Raw genomic sequence first — 10913 nt, forward strand, 5'->3', positions numbered from 1 at the left:
GTAAGTCGACTGTTTATATCCACTTTTTGTTTATAAAGACTAATATGTTGTCTTACAAATACTATATTGTTATAAATGTATTGTGAGGCTACCGTAAGTATACCAATTTCTTTAAATTTTTCACGGAGCGATTCACGTGATTTAAGTTTATATATTGACCGTACAGCTCTTTTCTGCAATATGAATATAGTTTCAATATCAGCAGCTTTGCCCCATAATAAGATCCCGTAAGACATCACACTATGAAAGTACGCGAAGTAAACAAGTCTTGCTGTTTCTACGTCAGTAATCTGTCTAATTTTCCTGACGGCGTAGGCAGCCGAGCTTAGTTTACCTGCTAGTGTATCTATATGGGTACCCCACTGAAGCTTACAATCCAAGGTCATGCCCAGAAAAACTGTGGAATCTTCCATTTTTAGTGATTCTCCATTTATTATTATATTTTTATTAACTTTCTTTACATTTGGTAAAATAAATTCCACACACTTAGTTTTTTTTGCATTTAAAAGTAAATTATTGACAGTAAACCAGTGCGACACATGCGACATAGCACGGCTTACATCGTCAGAGTTGTCTCTACCTCTATCAGTTTTAAAAATTAGAGATGTATCATCAGCAAACAGTACAATGTCACAGGTTTCACTGACATGGTGTGGTAGATCATTTATATACACCAAAAATAGAAAGGGACCCAAGATTGAACCCTGTGGGACACCCATTGACGTAGCCGACCCCTGCGACTTAATGTCTTTTATGCAAACCCTTTGGGTTCTGTCACTGAGATAAGAGGCAACCAAATTTAGTGCAACGTTTTTGATACCATAATGGGCTAGTTTAAGAAGCAAGGTTTTATGATCGACACAATCGAATGCTTTGGATAGATCACAAAAAACACCAATGGCATTCTGCGAACGTTCCCAGGCATCGTACACATGTTTTAAAAGTTTAGCGCCTGCATCCGTGGTGCTACGACCTTTAGTAAAACCGTACTGCTCCGGATGTAGTAAGTTATTTACATTGAAGTGATTCAAAAGTTGATTTAATATAATTATAGTATAAGTATATAATATACTTAAGTATATAATGTATTTAAGTATATAATGTATTTAAGTAAATAATGTAAGTAAGTATATAATGTAAGTAAGTATATAATGTACTTAAGTAAATAATGTACTTAAGTATATAATGTACTTAAGTATATAACGTAAGTAAGTACATAATGTACTTAAGTATATAATGTACTTAAGTATATAATGTACTTAAGTATATAATGTAAGAAAGTATATAATGTATTTAAGTATTTAAAGAAATAAGTATATAAAGTACTTAAGTATATAATGTAAATAGGTATAATATAATGAACTTAAGTAAATAATGTACTTAAGTAAATAATGTACTTAAGTATATAATGTTCTGAAGTATATAATGTACTTAAGTATATAATGTAAATAAGTATTTAATGTAAGTAAGTATATAATGTACTTAAGTATATAATGTATTTAAGTAAATATAGAAATAAGTATATAACGTACTTAAGTATATAATGTTAATAAGTATTTAATGTAAGTAAGTATATAATGTACTTAAGTATATAATGTACTACTTAAGTATATAATGTACTTAAGTATATAATGTACTTAAGTATATAATGAACTAAAGTATAAAATGTACTTAAGTATATAATGTACTTAAGTAAAAATGTACTTAAGTAAATAATGTACTTAAGTATATTATGTAAGTATATAATGTATTTAAGTAAATAATGTAAGTAAGTATATAATGTACTTAAGTATATAATGTACTACTTAAGTATATAATGTACTTAAGTATATACTGTATTTAAGTATATAATGTAAATAAGTATATAATGTACTTAGTAAAAATGTACTTAAGTATATAATGTAAATAAGTATATAATGTACTTAAGTAAATAATGTACTTAAGTATATAATGTTCTTAAGTATATAATGTATTTAAGTATATAATGTACTTAAGTATATAATGTAACTAAGTATATAACGTAATTAAGTATATAATGTAAATAAGTAAATAATGTTCTTAAGTATATAATGTAAATAAGTATATAATGTACTTAAGTAAATAATGTACTTAAGTATATTATGTATTTAAGTATATAATGTAAATAAGTATATTATGTACTTAAGTATATAATGAACTTAAGTATTTAATGTAAGTAAGTATATAATGTACTTAAGTATATAATGTATTTAAGTATATAATTTACTTAAGTATATAATGTAAGTAATTATATAATGTACTTAAGTATATAATGTATTTAAGTATATATAGAAATAAGTTTATAACGTACTTAAGTATATAATGTACTTAAGTATATAATGAACTTAAGTAAATAATGTACTCAAGTAAATTATGTAAATAAGTATATAATGTACTTAGTAAAAATGTACTTAAGTAAATAATGTACTAAAGTATTTAATCTAAATAAGTATATAATGTATTTAAGTAAATAATGTAAGTATATTATGTACTTATGTATATTATGTACTTAGGTATATAATGTACTTAAGTATATAATGTAATTAAGTATATAACGTACTTAAGTAAATAATGTAAGTATATTATGTACTTATGTGTATAATGTACTTAGGTATATAATGTACTTAAGTATATAATGTAACTAAGTATATAACGTACTTAAGTAAATAATGTAAGTATATTATGTACTTATGTATATAATGTACTAAGGTATATAATGTACTTAAGTAGATAATGTAAATAAGTATATAATGTACTTAAGTATATAATGGAAATAACTATATATTTTTATCGGGGTAGACCTGCCTAGATTCGTTTTTGTGAATTAAGGCCTCAAAGTTTACTTATTCTTTATATAAGATCGCGCATTATACTTAGGTACTGCCAATCTTACCCTGTAAGCTAAACTTGAACATTCAATACAACCATTAATAATTTTATGTAAGAAACAAAGATCTATCATGTTTCTGCGATTCGTGAGTGAAAAGGTTTTATAAATGGGTTGGAATTTTCAAAAATCCTTTCTTAGTCGATTCCTACGTTGTAATAACTATCTGTGTGCAAAATTTCAGCCCGATCCGTCAAGTGGTTAGAGCTGTGCATTGATAGATCAGTCAGTCAGTCAGACAACAACAGACAACAGTGAGATGCTATAAACTTGAATGTTGTCATACACCTTGCATGCTTATGTCATCAGTGTAAATACAGACCGACGTTATATTTATATAGGCGACCGTAGCAAAGACGCGGAAGGAATAAACTGTATCGATGGACTCTTGACATGAGAATACTGGAGTAGTTGTTTCTCGGTACCAGCATGTCTTTTCAGCAGATGTATTTTATCGACCTCCCGATTGAGCGTGGAGGTTTTATAGGCTACTTTATAATTTGTAATTTCCGAATTTTACTTTCTCCCACGTGCAGTGGCGTGCACTTCATATAAGCACATAAGCACTGCATACCCTAAAATTTTTGAATAACTCAAAAAGGGGAAGGATTTTTCAATTTTATGCCGTCTTCCTTCTCTATGCCGTAATAGATTTATTATAAGACCAATTTTTTTATAAGTATGGAAAGTTTGTATCTGCTATCAAAAAATGCACTTGAATGTGTGTTTTTTTATTTTTTTCTTTCTTAGATTAACTTTTTAAATATGAAGCAATCTTTTTTGCGTTATTAACTTATTGTAACTAGTATTACTTAGTATAAGTTACTTATGTATAATTAAACAAAACTCCCGTATCATTATGATAATTTTAATTAACAGTGACAACTTTATTGGCTTGTGTAAAATCTATAATTAAGTTTTTCCATTGTAACAATTTATTTATAGCTGTTTGTTATCCAAATAAAAAAAAATAAAAAAAAAACTCCGGCCGGTTGGGAATAGCACAGACAGGAGACAAAAATTATATCCTCTAACAAGGAATATAATTAACGTGCCCACCTGCTAAATCACTGGAACATGGAATAGGAGAAGTTTACCCACGTTTATTATTACACATTTATTATTTGGATATTATTTCCACATGGAATTTTACTTTGGGGTAATGCTGCTGATATTAGCACTATTTTCGTGCTGCAGAAGAGGGCCGTTCGTTCGATCTACAAAATGGGACCGAGAGAGTCATTGAGAGATAAATAAAAATTTAGTGTATATTTGAAAATTCATTGTACGTTCATAAAAACATTTCTAAATTTAAGAAAAAATGTGACTGCAATAATTTAAACATTACAAGTAAGAATAAACTTACAGTGCAGTATACTTAGTAGGTTACATAAAATTCATAATTCGTTTATAGGAAATTGCATACAGTTCTACAGTAAACTACCCATTGACATCTTGGAGATGTCTCTTAAAAAGTTAAAAGTTTGTATTAAACGTAAGCTAATAGAAAAGTTCTATTATAGTATAAAGGACTACGTAATCGATAAAAAAGCTTGGGTGTGAATTATTGCTCTAACCAGGTTGCTCTTCTAATGATTTTAAATGACATTGTGAGATGGTGATAACAAAAAAAAACACCCGGCTAAGTTTGTTGTGGGCTTCTTCTTAGACCAGGACGCGTTTGGATCCCTCGTAGCTTTAGTATTAAGTTTACGAATGTGGTTATCGCCATCATCTCACTACCGTGTAATTCTTATGTACGCATCAAAAGTGCCACCTATGGAACTACTTGAATAAAGATATTTTTGACTTTGACTTGTGCACCAGTGCTCTGAGAGTTGATAAAGCTGTAAGACAAGATAATATTTTATCCTGTGCCCGGGAAAATAATTGTCTCCTGCCCATTCTAAATAAATAAATATACTACATCAATACACAAATCGCCATCTATCCCCAAAGTAAGCGCAGCTTGTGTTATAAAAATTAATTTCATTATATTCTTATTTATTTATTTCATCGAATATAACAATAAAAAAGTAGTACATTTCATAAGTGTAAAACCTAAACTCTTAAGAGTTTTACCGTTACACCCTGCGCCGTCGACAATCATCGTGAATACAACACGCTAAATTCTAAAATTACATTTATGCTAAAAACGAATGAGCATTAACTTATGACAGATGGCGATAAATAATAAGTACTTAACAAAAATTTACAGCTGAATGTGGGTAGTATAAAAATAAGTACTAACACAAAAAAATGTATAAGGAGAGTGCAAACAATTTGTATACGCATCAAGACTACAGTATATAAATAAATAAATATACTACGACAATACACACATCGTCATCCCGCCAAAGTAAGCATAGCTTGCGTTATGGGTAGTTAGATGACTGATGAATAATTATACGAATAATATACATAAATACTTATAATATACATATAAACACCCAGACACTGAAAAACATTTATGTTCATCACACAAACATTGTCCACTTGTAGGAATCGAACCCACGGTCTTGGCTCAGAAAGCAGGGTCGCTGCCCACTGCGCGAATCGGCAGTCAAAACAGTATACAGGTGGTTTCTTTTTTGATTAATATTTTGATTCCTAAGGCAATGAACGGAATGTAATTAACCGACTGTTCATTTATAATTCTTATGCGTTATGAGTATTTCGCAAGGATGAGTTGGTGATAATATTATTTTAGTTTGATTTTTATATTTAAATAAAATATAATAATCCGTATCCCTACTAATCCCTAACCCAAATAAAATTATAAATGTCAATGTAAGTTTGTTTGTTACGCTTTTACGCAAAAACTACTTAACCGATCCTCATGAAACTTTGTACACATATTCTTGGAAGTGTTAGAAGAAATATAGGATACTTGTTATCCCGACACTAAGCTCGGTTCCTTTGGGAGAGGGGATGAAAGTGTTTGACGACTTTACACCATAACTCCGACAAATTATGACCGATTTAAATAATTATTTTTGTACCATAAAGATTATAAAGAACGTGGTTGTCGATAGAAGACATAACTCCTCAACGGACAGCTGCAAACCCCTCATTGAAGGATTAGCGATACTGAATACTTTAATTTTTTTTTAGAACTACAAAGTAAATTGAATGCCACATCAAAAAACAAAATCAAACGCAGTCGCGGGCAACAGCTAGTATTAATGAATCTCGTAGTGACGTCACAACATGTTTATGCCATGGTTGCCCTCCATAAACCATGGGGGGCAACCGCCTAACTCTACGCATATACAGTTTAGTTTATCAATTTATATATACGGGTTACGGTTTTTTACAAATCCCGTTGGAACCGTTTTCTTTTTCTGGGATAAATGTTGCCTATACTATTCTATCTAGACGACCTCTCTAGTGCAACGGTTAGGGCTGTGAATTTAAGAAGGAGGTCCCTGGTTCGATTCCCAGCAGAGGCAATTTAGGAATTTATAATTTCTGAATTTTCTCTGGTCTGGTCCGGTGGGAGGCTTCGGCCGTGGCTAGTTACCACCCTACCGACAAAGACGTGCCGCTAAGCGATTTAGAGTTCCGGTGTGATGTCGCGTAAAAACCGATTAGGGGTATCAAATTCAAAATTTCTTTATTCATGTAGGCCTATCACAGGCACTTATGAAGCGTTCATACATATTTGTTTACATAATTGTAACGGGATGGTGATAACTTCGTTCGCCAACTTAAATCTAAAGCTACGAGGGTTCCAAACGCGCCCTGGTCTAAGAAGAGCCCACAACAAACTTAGCCGGGTAAATTTATTTTTTTGTTATCACCATCTTCCAGTAAATTTAAATTAAGCTATGAAGCTAGAGCAATTCACACCCAAGCTTTTTTATCGTTTAAATACTCCTTAATATTATAATTTCTCTCATATCACTACCATACTCCCTAACAGGTTAGCCCGCTACCATCTTAGACTGCATAATCACTTACCCTTACCACCAGGTGAGATTGCAGTCAAGGGCTAAATTCTTGTGCAATAAAAAAAAAACTGCTAGTCGAAGGTTCCTGAATTCCCCCGGGGATGGAACCCGGGACTCCCGGTACGGGAATATTTGTATTTTGTAGCATATTTTCATGGTTTTCTTATCCAATACTTACTTTAAATTAACCAGTTTAGAGTATTGGAATTCTTAGTGGGAGATATCTATTCGTATATTAGGTAATCTTTTTTATTTTATTTAACTACATGTTAGTTAGCCTTTGACTGTTATCGCGGGATTTTTAAAAACTCAATAACAACTGAATAAAGTCGCCGACAACAGCTAGTAATAAATAATAAGGATAAACTTAATTTGATCTATAATTAAAACATTACATCAATATGTATATCTAATCAAAAATATATTGATGCTTCAAATCATTTTTTCATACCGCAGGGGTGAATGACCCATACTATTTGATAGTGCCATCTACCGTGCCACACTGAACTAGTTTGCTAAATACATAATTAGTTTGCGCTCCAACCAATAGTATTTGAAGTACGTACTAGGTGTCGCTGTTTAAGTCGTACCCTGAACACAGATGGCGGTTGTTGCAAACAAATACATTTAAAATAGCGTATAAAACCTAAAATTAATATTGCAACGCCATCTACTGCACCACACTTGAACTTCTTTGCCAAAACCATAATTAGTTCCAAGCAACAGTACTTGAAGTACGTACTAGGTGTCGCTGTTGAAGTCGGCTTTCAGTCCTACCATGAACATATAGATGGCGGTTGATGCATACAAATGATGATGTCAATTTAAAACATATGGAAGGTAGAGGTAAGGAGGATCATCTGTGTATATGAAAAAGTGTCGTCAAAATGTATTAAATTAGGATGGCGCCACATTTGCATCAAGGTAACTCTTAAAAGAAGCGCCAAATATAAATATTGTTAGAGTAGGCTTGAAAAATAAAGGTTATATTTACCACAATATTTTGTACAACGTAAGTTGTTGAAATTCTCAATAATTAACTACTTTAGTCGATAATGACATTAAATTTTTTAACTCGGCATACTTCAATTCATCTACGATTGCTACATTCATACCATACCCTGTGCATCCACCAGCGCCATTGTGGAGGATTTTTGAACTGTTATTTAGCGCATACAACTGGACACTTTTTCAACTTTTCTCCCATATAAGATGACTATCCTTACCTCTACCCTCCATACATTAGCCAATGCATTCAAGTTAAACAAATATCGCTTCAGGTGCAAATTTTCCAAGTGTTGGAAATATTGGCAGAGTAGTTATGAATGGACAGTTGAATACCAAATAAAATGAATTAGATTTTATAAGTGATAATATTTAGACCTTTAGATCATAATATTATAAATATTCATTACTTTATTGCTAATTATGTTACATATTATCTGATTAATTGGATTTATTATATAGCTCAAAATTTGCAAATGTTGTGCAAATTGATAGGAAAAATCGAAAATATTTCATGAATAGTTATAAATAACTTCACTTAATTAGCTGCAAACTTGTTGCCATTAGCCATTGTACGCAGATTGTTCCTATCATTCCCTCTATGGTTCATGTTTTATTTCCAGATAATTTCCAGCTATAAGGACTCATTCATTTGCTATATGTCAAACTCTAATTAGGTTAGTAGTCTGTGTTTTAGATTCGAGTTGATAAAATATTCGCGTGAATTAATTGAGATTGGAATACTATTGAGATTGTTATACATTTTTATAGTTTAACTTCAGGAAATAAGACTTGTGTGAGTAACAAGGAACAAAAGTAGTAAGTAGTAGTAAGTAAAATGTTGTAAGCAAAATTAGAAATGTCGTGACGGATATGTTTCGTTCACATTATGTGCATTGGCTTATGTTATGGACTGTAGGGCATAGCATTAACCTTTGATACGTAGTGATTATATTCTCTTTGTCTGTCTTTTTGTTAAAATTGTTAGAACCCAGAGTCGTGAAGCAAGTTATTAAAAAAAATTTTGTTTTCTATTTTTTTTTATTGTTCAATTGTCTGTGTTACTTACCATTTTCTCATGGTAATGGCGGTTTCTAATCCGGTTTTTATTATAACGTTTCTAAAACAAGTGTAGCGATATTGTACTTAGTCCTTGTTTCATTGCGTATTACTAATAACCAACCGCAAAGGAATGTCTTGTCTTTTCTACACAACATTGTGTCCACCGGAGATGTGCCATGCAGCTAAACAGTGAGCAACGACTAGGCTACACTAAAAAATTACGAGACCGTTTTCAGTTGTTTTTTCGTTTAGCAGAGAGGGTAAGATGTGCTATGGAATACGACTTAGAAGGCTGCACCCTTCCTGCTTCGTTTTCCCATAAACCTCTAAACTAACCTAAAAAACACGAGTGAGCATCTTACTTATAATGCGTAAGTTCTTGCCCCTAACCCCTATTATGTGGGGTAGGTCCAACACATCTTTAATCTTGAAGACAGGCTGGTTGTGTTTTTTCTGATTTATATTTTTTTCTAGTTTGAGTAATTACTTATCAATTGCTTCAATGGTGAAGGAAATATTGTAAGGAAACTGCATGCATGAGAGTTCTCAGTGTGGCATCAACAGCAGTTGGTCAGTCTGATCGACTATGCCCATCTAAGCCGTTCTCATTTTGAGACCCTTCCTGTCTCTCACCTTCTGTATTGGGCGGACAATATGATATTTTTTTTTATGATCAATGGCAATGTTTTTTTGATGGTATATGTGCCACATTTCAGTTCAAGGAGGTAAAATTGTGATCACATAAGCATTCAAAAATCAAAATCAAAAATCAACAGATTAACAGTTATCTCTACATTGGAAGTTCAACTTGATAGTGCTGTCTCTACTTTTCTTTACTAACATGTGAATTTATGTATATATTTTGCTGTATCATGTAATTATTTTGTGCCCTGAATCAATAAAAATAAAGTCAAGAATAAAAAAAAAGTGGTGGCAAATTGTTACCAATGGAATCATGTTGAAAACAAGATTTACACTCTGTGGGGAAATAGACATATTTAAATAAATTACCTAATGGTACCTTTAAACTTGTCTAACATTACCCTAGCCTTGTTCTCGTTAAAAAGAGTTTTTCATTGAGTTTTGTTCAAAATTCATGCATTTCATGTAGTTCTTACTCTATCATCACTATTGAGATGTCAAGTGTGTATACTTGTAATCAATAAAATAAAATAAAGAATTTAAAAAGGTAGCTTCAAATTGCAACCAATGGATTCTTGTTGAAAACAAGCTTTAGTCTAGTGCGAAGTATTAGACATGTTTAAATAAATTACCTATTGGTACCTTTAAACTTGTCTAAAGCCTAACCTTCTTCTCGTTAAAAAGTAGTTCTAACTCTATCGTCTCTTTTGTAATGTTAAGTATGTATATTTGTAGTGACCCTACCACCAACTTTGAAGGCAAATTCTACCTTGAAGGAGCTGGCATTTTTCTCTTTGCCGTCATAAACAATTCTGGCTGTTCTGTCCTGCTTTGAAAGTTGTTGATGTGGGTAGGGATATTTGAAAATGACCATAGGTATTGGAACCGTATCTTAATAGTTAAACAGTTTGCTATCATACAGACTTATGAGGGCATTCATAAGTCTGTATGATAGCAAGATCTCTTCAGTTTGGATTTATGTCACTCACACTACAAGTGCAATCTTTCCCTCTTAAATTGAGGAAGAAGGGAGATACTAGACATGTTTATCTAAAGTCGTATTTTTATTTAGAGAAGTCAACTGATGTTTACTGTGTTGTTAGTTTTTGGTTAAATAAAAATAGTTTTGTGACAGTGAGTCATTAAAAAAACTCTTGAATGAATGAAATGTCCTCGATTTACAGTGAATAGTTAGTGTGCCTTGGTTACAAAGTTCAAATTTTAGTCTTGCTTTGTAAGTACCAACAAGTTTTCGACGACTATATTCCTTTATTATCTACCTATACTAAATACTGAGTGTTTTGAACATTAAGGAAAACATTGCGAGGAAACTTGTAAGACTGCCC

The sequence above is a fragment of the Pararge aegeria genome, chromosome 26 (assembly GCF_905163445.1).
Source record: "Pararge aegeria chromosome 26, ilParAegt1.1, whole genome shotgun sequence".
Taxonomy (NCBI): Eukaryota; Metazoa; Arthropoda; class Insecta; order Lepidoptera; family Nymphalidae; genus Pararge; species Pararge aegeria.